The sequence below is a fragment of the Gopherus flavomarginatus genome, chromosome 9 (genome assembly GCF_025201925.1).
Source record: "Gopherus flavomarginatus isolate rGopFla2 chromosome 9, rGopFla2.mat.asm, whole genome shotgun sequence".
NCBI classification, from domain to species: Eukaryota; Metazoa; Chordata; order Testudines; family Testudinidae; genus Gopherus; species Gopherus flavomarginatus.
The window spans coordinates 60,897,755-60,911,486 of record NC_066625.1 but is presented as its reverse complement, the minus strand read 5'-3'; positions in this window follow the sequence as shown (position 1 = coordinate 60,911,486).

Sequence of the window (13,732 nt, the reverse complement as noted above, 5' to 3'; positions counted from 1 at the left end):
ACCTAATGAGAGAAATGAAATAGTCAGCTGGTGGCTGGGAAGTCCGCTAAAAAGTAGAGAAGCACAAGAAAAGAGCCATTTGCCAGAGATCTTGGCTGATCAGCACTCTACCCCTTTCATCCATACCATGGCTCTTGGCCTGCTGTGCTGCCTTTGATCTTTAAGGCAGCACTACAGATCCACCTGATATTGCTCAGTGGTAGGATGTGCATTTGCCTTTTGTTGCAAAGTATGTTAACTCATGGAGCCTGAGAGTTCTCCAGAAGTGAAGGTGATCAAAGGCATAAATTATTCCATCAAGGCAGTGGAATAAATTACACCCAACAAATTGCTTCAAGATTCACCTGTTTTGTATGATACATTAGGACCAATTTTCCTTAGTTAAGTCCACCCACTTTGGCCAGATGTTGTCTGAGATACAGCTTCTCAAACATTGATGAGATACAGAACTCAAATTCTGTATGTATTTAGTGCCTCTCACTGGAGGATCTCAAAGTGCTTTACAAACACTTCTTTGGATCTTGGGCGCCAACATTTTTGGTAGTTAGTAAAAGACCTCTTCCTCTTCCCTCCGACTCTCTGCTGGTGTGTTCTTAGCTTTCTCCTTATCTCCCAGTGCACCCTTATCCCTGGGCATGTCTTCTGCTACCTCCTCTATGGTGACTACTTGCAGTTATACTTCTCTGTTCTGTTCATTGTCATCTTTCTGATTGTATCTTGTGACAGATTTTCCTGGATATCCCACCAAGTGGAACTCAGCTGAACTTCATCTTTCTTCCCAAAGCCTTTCTACTCCCTCTCTTGTCTATCATCACTGGAAATTCCCCCATGATCCCCATCCTTTGAGTTCACAATCCATGTGTATGTTTGGCTCTTTTCCCCCCAGAAAGGTCCTTCCAGATACAGAGTAATGTCTAGGGGGGTGGAATCTGATTTAAGGGAAGGGAATGGTCTGCCCACTTCCTAGGAACACCTGCCAACGGTGCCAAAGAAGCATGCATGGTAGGACTATAATTACAGGTGCAGTTTCAATGAGGAAAAAACTCTATTAAATATAGACACCGGCTAATAAAGTAAAGCTGTTTCAAGGCAACTTTGTTCACCCTGCATTGCTAAATTTGCCATTCCTGGTCAGGCTTCACTCATTATGGCTAAATCCTACTGGGCTGATTGTCCAGTGCTAACAGACACAGTGTGGGATTAGCATTTTTACACACGCAGTGTAGGATATACACTATGAATGAACCCCAACCAAACAGGGCAGGTACCGCACTACAATTTGCTACCTATGTTACTGCCCTTCATTTATTACAAATATTTAAAGACAAGCTTTCGAGTTTTCTGAGCACACTGAACTGAGTTCAGTTGATTTCTAAATTGAAACACCAATGCCCAGCTATTTGGTCTTTCATTATGTAACACAGACCTACTAGTCTAGTGCTACAGAGATTAGAGGCTGCCTACATACACATGCAGACAGAAATAAAAACACACTTGATAAATACCAAGAACTAATAGTGTGAATGAACTAACTGTCTACACAGAATGAATGAAACAGTCACAGGATACACAAACAAGCAGTCCTATTGTGTGTAACCATGTTTCAATTAACTTCCTGAATACAGGAGGATTTCCTGACACTGTCTTCTAAAGCAAAATATCTGGCTGCCTTCAGGGGGCTGGTCCAGTCCGTTACACCACTTTAAGTATAAAAAGAAAATCAGACACTGAAAGGGGGAAAATCTACTAAGCAGCTTCAGCATGTCATTGGAATGCAGAGACTAGTTATTCTGCCTGAATCTGAATATTTTTACTGACTTGTGTCCCAAAGACAAAAAGGACATTTTTTCAAAGATCTTCCACCATTGCTGAGACTGATTCAGCTCTGGTATTATCACTGCTAGGCATTCACTGTGCTGCCACACAGTAAAAGTTCCCTAACTGCACTTGAAACTACTCCAGTTTCAAAATGGGACAGATCAAAGCCAACTAGGGAACTTTTTCTGTGCAGCTGCAGGGCCCACACAGACACTTAGTGTGTCTAGTGCAGGTTAGTGCAAGGTAGATTTACACCCCAGCTTGTCGCAAACGAAGTGTTCATATACACAAGCCCTTAGTGTAGATGGACTACTGCTTCTTCCTGTGTTTTAAGCACCATCACAATTAGGTTGTGAGCAGGATTAAATGACAGAGTACTTAAAATGTTGGCAGCAGCCAGCTGGCTGGCTCCACTAGCGTTCCCCTGGGTTGCTGACACCAGTGTTAGCAACAGTGGGAAATTAGGAAAAAAATGTTCCCAGTGCAAACCAGGCCTTTGGCAGCAGCAGCAATTGTGGTGCAAACAGCACGTATAGCTACTCCACAACTTGCTGTTCCTGGGGAATGGCTTAGGAGCAACACTAGAAGATAGAAGCTTCAGAAAACTTTTAAGAGATTTTCTCCTTAAAAAGTTGTCTTAGAAAATCAGCTCTGTTTTTGTACTACTGCTTACGTGCAAGTAGGGTGGCCAGATAGCAAGTGTGAAAAATCGGGACGGGGGGTGGAGAGTAATAGGTGCCTATATAAGAAAAAGCCCCCAAAATCGGGACTGTCCCTATAAAATTGGGACATCTGGTCACCCTACCTGCAACCTACTCTTCCATTTTAGCGATTCACAATATAGCCAATTTTATAGTTTGGATAAACAGCGGGTTCCTGCCAAAGGGTGGGAAGGTTGTAACACCTACTGATTTGGAGCAATGGTCCTGTCATGGCCAAGGAATGTAGTTAAGTATTAGGTTCAAACTCATTTTAAACAATACATAGACAAGACATTCTTTCCCAGTGAAATGCATGAAACAACTATATATCAGTACCTATATACTATAGCAACTGTCCTGTATCAGTACTTAAGATTGACAGATCTACCTCTAACATGCCCCTTCAAAAAACAAAACCAAACAAAACATGCACACACACACACACACATACATATAGCACAGAGATTAAAAGATCAACACCGCCAAGCAACACTATAGTATTACAAGAAGGAAACCTCTTTGGTTTAACATTTTTTCACTTTGCTTTTCAGACAAAGAGATAGGTTTCTTTTTGGTTTCAAGATCTAGAGGATATCACTCAAGAAAAGTAATTGCAAATCAAGCATTGTTGAGGCAATGCAGTGATAACCAGAGCCTAAACTGATGTTGATGAAATACATTCTGTTGAAGCTCTTCAGATACAAAGATTGTTGAACCTTTTCTGTGATCTCTCTCACATACACAAACAGGCACGTGCACACTCTGCCAAAAAAACTAAATTACAGAAGGACTTTGTTGCTTTTACTTTCCCAATATATTACTGAAGAGGTTGAAACAAATATAATCAACTTGTCCCACTTTTTTCCCAAACATTTTTGTATACACAAGGAAATCCATATATTTTCAAAGGTATAAGCGCCACATTAGACAAAACATATGCATCTCGCCACCTATACCATGTATACCCTTTTCCTGTTCTGTGGTCCACCAAAACTGAATAAAAGTGATGCTCAGGTTTTTTATTTATATTGTGGTCATGCCTAGGAGTCCAAATTGTGGACCACATGGAACAGAAAGATGGTCCTTGTCCCAAAGAGCTTAAAATTAACAATTGGACAAATAAATATTCCTTTAGCAAATACTGTCACCAAAGGAGTAACTACTTAAACAAGTGTATTCAAATCAGATTTTAATTTAACGAATTCAAAGAGTACATTATCCCACTAAGTGTCTTCTGTGCCCTTTATCAAAAAAGGTCATTACACTCTCACGTCTCATATTTTCTATACTTTTTCCTCCCTCAATAGAAATTTTAGAAGTTCTTTTCCCTTGGCATCTTCCAAAATCAGGTTCCATATGGATTCAAACCCCTCCACTTCATTGCTGGTTTTGTATATTGCTACTTTAAAAGTTGTTTTATCCAACTATTATGGTTATAAAGCAAGCTGAAACTTGGCCCCTTTCAGTCCTTTTTTGGGTAGTGAGAAATGCCATGTTAACCAATATTCCCTGATAGTAGAGTAGCTGAATAACTGATGTCAGTATAACTGCTTCACTCAGGGATGTAGAAAATCCATATCCCCTCAGCGACGCAATACCAACTTAGGACAGTCTGCACCAGCGGTTATGTCAACAGGAGGGCTTCTCCCATCAACTTAGCTACCATCTCTTGAGAAGGTGGAGTATCTATGGCGATGGGAGAAGCTCTCTCATTGGCATAGGTAGTTTCTTCACTAAGTGCTACAGTGGTGCCACTGCAGCCCTGCAAGTGTAGACAGGCCCTTAGATGGCAGAGTAGACATTAGATATTTATAATGTCTTTCCAAAGGAGCCTAACAGAGTTTGGTGCCCAACTCTCACCAAAACACAATGGGAGTTGAGAGTGTAACTGCCTTAGGCCCTTTTGAAACTATAACCCCTCAGTTTCATCCTCAATAGGTGACAAAGTAACTAATAAATATATCACTAAACCAGACTACATACAATCAGACAGGCCTAAAACACTTGCCACAAATCTTCGTTTCCTATTTACTATCTCTGATGCCTAGGTCAGGGATTCTCAACCTCTCTTTCTGACCCCCCGACCCCCATGCTATAAAAACTCCAAAGCCCACCTGTACCACAAAGTTTTTCTGCATATAAAAGGCAGGGCCAGCATTGGGAGGTAGCAAGCAAGATCAAAGCTGAAGCAAGGTATAGCTAATTTGGTGTCTAAGAAGATAGGACATTCAGTGAAGGAGGGTGTCAAACCACTGTAGTAGTCATTAGCAACGTTTCTGTCAAACAGAGTGAGCCTGCACTCTTGGAGCAGAGGTGCAGTTTTGAGCTCTAGCCCAAGAGATTTCTGCCAGATAGTGGGCCAGATAAATATACAAATCGTCTGTAACCTAAGTGCAGGGTTGGCATGAATGACTGCATGGTTATATAGCCTGTGTATAATATTTAACATACACTGCTAGCTTGCTATAACGCCACTCAGTATAACACGACTTTGGATATAATGCGGTAAAGCAATGCTCGGGTGAGATGGGGCAGGGCTGCGCACTCTGGCGAATCAAAGCAAGTTCAATATAACACGGTTTCACCTATAACGCGGTAAGAGGTAGAGGTGTATTTCATTAGTGTCTTCTCTTTTATAAACCTCTAAGACATGCTTTTATCTGAGCTGGAATGTTTTTGACTGTTGTATCTGGGGGACTGGCTGGTGTTCCTAAAAGGAACTGATTTCTGACCTCTTAAGGGAGGCAGGGAAAGGTGCAAGTGATACCAGATCTACAGTGTGGACATGGAGTGACAGCTGTCATCTTTCCTCTGAAGCTGTCCCAAAGGAAGACTTGAGGATACTTTTGTGGGCAAACAGGGTTAAGGGACCAGCAGTTCCAAGGCATGGCTGCAGAGATAGAAGCTATCAAACCAATAGGGATGTGATTACATACTTAAAAGTCAAAGTCTTTATCTTGTCAGGCTGTGGAGTTGGCATGGAGGGGAATCTTTCATGTTTACATCTGTTCTTTGGATTCACAGATGATATGAGACATGACATGGGGTTTATATCTTAATTGGTGAAGAGAGACAGACCAACTTTGTTTTTACACACAGACACACACTTAGTACTTGTGAAACATGCCAAAGTGACAGTTCTCATCAATGACTGGCTTCTTTCTTTCTCCTGACTCCCTCCTTCCCTTTCTCTCTGGTCTGCATGGCTCTGGGACTATCCCTGCAAAGCTGTTGGCTGAGAAATACAGAGACACAGGGGCATAGTGACTGCTTATTAAAAATCTTTGTTATAGCTTCCTCTAAATGCTTTACTGTAGTTCATCGAGATTTCAATACAATCACTGACTTTCAGCAATGTGTTGCTTGGGATCATGTCAAGAGCGGAAGGAAGGCTGGTTTCAGGCATGTATCACTGGAGCAGGAGGAGAGAGTATTTCTAGGAAGTGGGAGTAGAGAGAATCACTGCAAAAATTTACCAACCTTGGATTCTGGTTCCTGCAGTGGTTCTAGGTCTGTCAGGTAGAAGTGCAAAATCAGATGCACCTCTTTCTCCAGCATGTACATACCAACACCACTCAGACATGCTAGCTTACCTATTGTGTGCTCTCCTTCAGGAACATGCTTTATATTTGGTCAACAGGGGGGTTATGGCACAATGCACATGTAACCATGTACAATGGCAAGTGTAGACAGCCTCAGATTTACACTAAGGTAATTCATGTTCCTTTTGTGTAGCTACCAGAATAGACCTGTATACGATGCACACCCATGGTACTGGGTACATTATATATAAAAGAATCTGAATTAAATAGGTGTTTGTATGGTCCAGTGATTCTCAATGGGGATATTCTGCATTCTTTGTGCATAAGGAGATATGGTGGAGGTTATTTTCGGTGCTCTTTTTAATGTTTGAATTCAAACTGCTATCTAAACTACATTCCAGTAAAAGCTCATCAGGCGCCATCTGAGAACACACATTATGGACAGAGCTAGTTGAAAAACCACTTGACTCTGTGGGAAACATTTTCACAATTCATTCCTATATTTTGTCCTTGAAAGAACAACTCTACTTGCTCAGAAGTTTGGTAGGTGGAGCTCTGCAGGTACTGACATGTTCACTGGTTAGGAAGACGTTTATGTAGTTCACAGAGACATGAGATAAACAAACCTTCAAGTCTACAAAGGAGCCATGAATTCATAAATATATAAAATAGAAAGTGATTTATTCTGCTGCTAGAACAATTATTCTAAAACTAATTTTCAGCCATTAAATTTATTTCTGAAGTGTTTATTTATCATCTTATCCTGTTGATGGTTTTAAATGGGTTCTGGTAAATTGCATTAGGAATATTGATCATAGAGGAAATTTGGCAGCAATCCTCATTAGCAGCTGCACTTAAGTATTTGCATTAAATTCAAAAGGCCGTGTTCTCTACCTTCCATGTAAATATATGCCAAAGGGGAGAATTTACTAGGGAAAATCCAGGATAGCAGAGGGGGACTAGTTATGCTGCATGATCCCACTAAAAACACAGGATGGGGATATTGTAGAAGGCCAGGGAGGCATGCACAGCTGACGTGCCTCTTCACTTTGTGGCCTTCTCACCAACATCAGCAGCACATCAGAGTCAAACTGCCATGCTGTCACTGGTTTCTAACTAGTGCTTGTAGTCCTGAGAGTCCTCAATGAGTTGCATTAGCTGTGTAAGGAACAATTAATGACAGCTTACTTGGCCGAACTTCCATGATCTGTGATACTGCTTTTTCAGAGGAATATTCCACCATTCCTCCCACACCTGCTACTTTTAGTTATACACACTCCATTGACTGCATGAGCCTCGTCATGCACACTGGTTGGTGCAGAGGGATTGATTACATCATCATGGAGGTGTGCAGCATTGTCAGCTCCCACAATTTTATGAAGAGTCTCATGATATTTGGTGTATTTCTAAAAGCCACACGCCTGGAATCCTATGATTATGTGAGAATCTCAGCTTTCATTTTTAAAGAAGATTCTAGTCCTCATAGTTGTAGAGAAAAGCCTGAAAACATGACCCTAAATGCTCAGAACTCAAAAGGTGAAAAAGAACCTAGACTCCTCCCTCTTTCCCTCCCCCACTCTGATGATTTTTCAACATTTTAGATCAGTATAATACTGGGTATGGGATATTACCACAGCCTTCCTAAGCCCCTTTCTGCACAACTACTACTACTATGGCAGCACCTAAGGGAATGCAGAAATAAAAGGTGCACACTTCAATTTGGAGACCTAGACAGGTTGTATCATGCTTCTAGCTAATTACACCATCTCATTACAGAAAAATCTCACCTGTATGTGGGAGACTATATAGGCTGATGCTCTGGCACAAGTTTTATTAAAACTGAGATTTAATCATACGGTTCCTGGAATAAACAGCCTTTTTGAATATATCTATAGAGCTGCAGCTGGACCCATGCCATCATCCAAGGGAGTGGGGCTGGTTGATTTGGACATATTCCTGGGAAAGAAAATTAGCGTACTGATTCTTTTTACTTCCACGAAGAAGAGTATTACTCAACTGAAGATTAAGGAGCCTCCCTCCATTATGTTCTGACAATATTAAGTACTGAGAGGTACATCTCTAGAACAGGCTATTTGTCAAAAAGGTGTTGTGAGGAGAGTTGGCTGAATAATGGCTTTTTTTGGTTTGCTAGCAATTCTAAAAAATTGGAAAAAAGTTTCACTTCAGGTCAACCAGAATTCTCCCTCCCTCCCCCCACAAATTTTTTGGCAAATCGAGAAGGCATAAAATATTTCGAGTCAGATTGAACAACACATTTCATGAATGACTGACTATGAATGGGCAATGATTGGCAATGAATAGTCATTGGGCTAGGGAAAAGAGTGAGAGTAACTCTGTAGCCTGGTGATTAGGGTACTCACCAAGCATGTAGAACATCCAGTTGAAGTCCCGACTATAATTACTATTTAATTATATACACCAAGTGGAACAGCTTCTACAAGAGAGATTAAGAAAGCCCCATTCCAGAATATCCCATAGCCCAGTGACAGGGCAACCTCCTGCAACATGGGAGACTCAAATCCAAGCCCTTCTCCACGTGAATTGAAGCTGTCTCCCCCACATCCAAGAAGAGTACCCTAACTATTGGCTAAAAGTTACAAAGAAGGCACCACCACCACTGGTTCATTTCAACACCAACATTTTGATTTTTTGGTTCAGTAGAAACTATTCAGTGTACTGGACACCAATCTGCAAACAGTTTTGGGTCAAATGAAATTGCATTTTTCAACAGAAACTATTTGCCGAGCAAATTCCACCCTGCTCTAATTGTGAGCTAATTTACTATATATGAGGAACCTGGGACAAGTTGTTAGATTCTTTAATGAAAAATGTGCCCTTCCCCTTTTCCTCTGGTGATGCTATTTCACAGGCTTTACTACCAATCTACATTTTAAAAACACCCTGTATTTTTTAATAAAAAACAAATCAATCAATGCTCACACATAAATATGAACAGTTCTTGAGTTACGGTTGTCATATACTTTTATTTTTAATTATCTCTAGTATTATACTTCATACAAAACTCCCACTTTGTCTTCAAGGCACTTTTTCCTACACTAATATACTGACCAGCTCCTTAAAGAGGAAAATGATTAGAAGTGAGTAGCTCCATGGGCTTAGCCAGGACCAATCCCATTTAATTATTTTTAAATGGTGTGGAAGACAGAGTTCGAGTTTGCTGATGACATGAAATTGTTTCCATTAGTTTAAACAAAACAAAACAAAAACCACAAGAGGGCTCAGTCCAGGAGTCAAGATGAGCTCTGCTTGGCACAGGATCTATGAAGGTAGTGAGGGAAAGGCAAAGGTAGCTGCAAGCTACCTTTAGGCCCTGCCTGTTCTGGGGCCAACTAGGGGCTGGTTTGCAACTTAGGGTATGTCTACATACAGGATTATTCCGATATTAAATAAACCGGTTTTGGAAAACAGATTGTATAAAGTCGAGTGCACGTGGCCACACAAAGCACAATAATTCGGTGGTGTGCGTCCATGTACCAAGGCTAGTGTTTATTTCTGGAGCATTGCACTGTGGGTAGCTATCCCATAGCTATCCCATATTTCCCACAGTCGCCCCCGCCCATTGGAATTCTGGGTTGAGATTCCAATGCATGATAGTGCAAAAACAGTGTCGCGGGTGATTCTGGGTAAATGTCGTCACTCATTCCTTCCTCCGTGAAAGCAACGGCAGACAATCATTTCGCGCCCTTTTTCCCTGGGTTGCCTTGGCAGACACCATAGCATGACAACCATGGAGCCTGTTTTGCCTTTTGTCACTGTCAACGTATGTGTACTGGATGCCGCTGACAGAGACGGTACTGCAGCGCTACACAGCAGCATTCGCCTTTGCAAGGTAGCAGAGACGGTTACCAGTTGTTCTGTACTGTCTGCTGTGCCATTGTAAATTGGCGATGAGATGACAGTTATCAGTTGTTCTGTACCATCTGCTGCTGTCATGGGTGCTCCTGGCTGACCTTTGCTGAGATCAGCCAGGGGCGCAAAGACAAAAATGGGAATGACTCCCCGGGTCATTCTCTCCTTCATGTTGTATCTAAAAATAGAGTCAGTCCTGCCTAGAATATGGGGCAAGTGTGCTAGAAAAGCAGTGTATCAGAGAACCAGAGAGCACAGCCACTCCATGTCACGTCCCACAGAAATGATGAGCTGCATGCCATTCTAGGAGGTGTTCCTGCAACAACCCCACCCGTTACTTCCCTCCTCCCCCAACCCTTCTGGACTACCATTGCAGGGTCCCCCCATCTGTGTGATGAAGTAATAAAGAATGCAGGAATAAGAAACACTGACTTTTTAGTGAGAGAAAATGAGGGGGAGGCAGCCTCCAGCTGCTATGATAGTCCAGGCAGAACATTAAACTGTGGAGGGAAGAGGAGCGCAGCATCCCGCTGCTGTGATAGTCCAGGCAGTACAGAACCTTTTCTTTAGACATGGGCGGGGGGGCTGATGGAGTTCAGCCCCCAGTTGCTATGATGAGGATGCTTACCAGCCATTCTGTACCATCTTCCGGGAATAAGCGGGAGTCATTCCTATTTTTACCCAGGCGCCCCCGGCTGACCTCACTTGAGGCCAGCCAGGAGCACTCTCAGGCTGATGACAAGGACGGCTACCAGTCCTACTGCGCTGTACCGTCTGCCACCGGGGAAGGGAGGGGAGAGGATGCTGCTGTTCATTGCCCCAGCACCATGTCTACCAGCAGCATGCAGTAGACATACGGTGACCTTGAAAAAAGTCAAGAAATGATTTTTTTCCCTTTTCTTTCACGGGGGCAGGAGAGGGAGTAAATTGACGAGATATACCCTAAACCACCCCGGACAATGTGTTTGACTCTACAGGCATTGGGAGCTCAGCCAAGAATGCAAATGCTTTTCGGGGACTGTGGGATAGCTGGAGTCCTCAGTCCCCCCTCCCTTCCTCTATGAGCGTCCATTTGATTCTTTGACTTTCCGTTACACTTGTCACACAGCACTGTGCTGTGAACTCTCTACCATAACCTGGAGATTTTTTTCAAATGCTTTGGCACTTCGTCTTCTGCAACGGAGCTCTGATAGAACAGATTTGTCTCCCCATACAGCGATCAGATCCAGTATCTCCTGTACGATCCATGCTGGAGCTCTTTTTGGATTTGGGACTGCATCGTCACCCGTGCTGATCAGAGCTCCACGCTGGGCAAACAGGAAATGCAATTCAAAAGTTCACAGGGCTTTTCCTGTCTACCTGGCCAGTGCATCCGAGTTCAGATTGCTTTCCAGAGCGGTCACAGTGGTGCACTGTGGGATACCGCCCAGAGGCCAATACCGTCAATTTGCGACCACACTAACCCTAATCCGATATGGTAATATCGATTTCAGCGCTACTCCTCTCGTCGGGGAGGAGTACAGAAACCAGTTTAAAGAGCCCTTTATATCGATATAAAGGGCCTCGTTGTGAGGACGAGCGCAGCGTTAAATCGGTTTAACGCTGCTAAAATCGGTATAAACGTGTAGTGTAGACCAGGCCTTAGAAACAGTCTCATGGCTTCTCTAAACTATGCCTATCTGCAATGGTCCTCCCAAGGGTCAATCTGACAATTGGGAATTGCTGGAATACTGAGGCACTCCTGCAACCGTTTCCTCCATGGACCCCCTCTACGCTGGGCGCTACAAGTAGTAGAAGATCTGTCGTACAAGGGTAATACATCCTTAGTTGACCATTTATGCTGGCTTTAAGTCTGTTTTGTGCCTTCACATTTGAAATGTAACTTGGCTAAGTATATAGTAATCCACATTTGCAAAAATAATCTAGCAATTCTGGTACAGGTTAGTGGCTCTGAATTTTCATGGGGAAAAAAATTGAGGCTCATTGTGGACAGGCGGAAAAATACATTTTAGCAACAGTTTAAAAACAGTACCAAACACTATGCTAGTGGGCATTAAGCAAGAAGAAATACGAGGACATATCTAGCAATAGCATGTTCTTATGAGATATACTGTGTTCAATATCGCTTAGAAAAGATATAGGTCATTTAGCAACTCCTCAAAGGGACATTTTAGAGCAGGGGTGGGCAAACTTTTTGGCCAGAGGGCCACATCTGGGTATGGAAATTGTATAACGGACCATGAATGCTCACAAAATTGGGGGTTGGGGTGCGGGAGGGGGTGAGGGCTCTGGGGTGGGGCCAGAAATGAGGAGTTCAGGGTGTGGGACAGGGCTCCGGGCTGGGGCAGTCGATTGGGTTCAGGGGCCGGGGGGAGTGAAGGCTCTGGCTGGGGGTGTGGGCGAGGGGTTAGGGGTGCAGGAGGGTGCTCTGGGCCAGGACCAAGGAGTTCAGAGGGTGGGAAGGGGATCAGGGCTGGGGTAGGGGCGTGGGCTCAGGGGTGCAGGCTCCAGGGGGCACTTACCTCAAGCACCTCCTGGAAGCAGCAGCATGTCCCCCCTTCAGCTCCTATGTGGAGGCGCGGCCAGGTGGCTCTGAATGCTGCCCCGTCCGCAGATGCCACCCCTGCAGCTCCCATTGACCATAGTTTCTGGCCAATGGGAGCTGTGGGGCAGCACTTGAGATGGGGCAGCACGTGGAGCCCCCTGGCTGCCCCTACGCATAGGAGCCGGAGCAGGGACATACCACTACTTCCAGGAGCCATGCAGAGCCACGGCATGTGTGGAACATGGCAAGCCCCCGCTACTCAGCTGGAGTGCCAGAGTGGGACAAGCCCCAGACCCTGCTCCCTAACAGCAGCGGCGCAAGGGCCAGATTAAAATGTCTGATGGGCCAGATGCAGCCCCTGGGCTGTAGTTTGCCCACTCCTGCTTTAGAGGGATATTACAGATATAGTGAGACTTCCAGAGGATGAGAGACTGTAAAAGATACATTCATTTAGATAGGAGAAAAGCTAGAGGAGACTAAAGTTGAGAATAGTATTAAATATGCTGAAGGATTGCGTCTGAACTGATGGTTTTCTTCTTTTGATAACAAAGGGTTACTTCAACTGGATGGCAAATAAATTGAGAACAAAAGGAAATACCTCTTCAAACAGTGCATCATTAACTAGTGGCCTTTACTGTGTGGGAGATTCCCAAACTGTGACCTCTGGGGAGCTTTCTGGTCATATGGTGCTGGCTCTCCTCCTTGCTTCCAGCTGCTAAACTGCATTAAAAGACAGTGGAAAAATATTTAAATACTTTCCTAATTTTTTTTTGCACATAAACAATTTCTGTCATTGCCATGGAGATATTTTGCAATTGCCAAGAGGAAGGGAGGAGTCCCAGACAATCATCATATATAGGAAAGAAGGAGGTCCATAAATCTCTCCACCAATATGTGGTACATGCTGCGATAATGTTTGAGATTGCTTGCTACTGCAGGAGTTGAAGAGGGGTAATTGCATTTTATGAACAATAGCCATTAGGGTTATGCATGCTAAGAAAGGGGACTAATAAAATCGTACGCTTCCAGATGTAAACTGATAGCCCATCCCTCACCAAGCAATGCACAACTGGCCAGCTATGTTACAGGGCATTTTCATCTTGTTCGGCAGCACCAAGTAATAGCCATTAGTGAAGGGAAACTACTAGATTTGAAAGCCCAGTGGTCTGATCCAGCATGGCAAAACCTATGTGCTTACACAATGTGAAAACTTAACCTCATAAATTGGAGGAGGA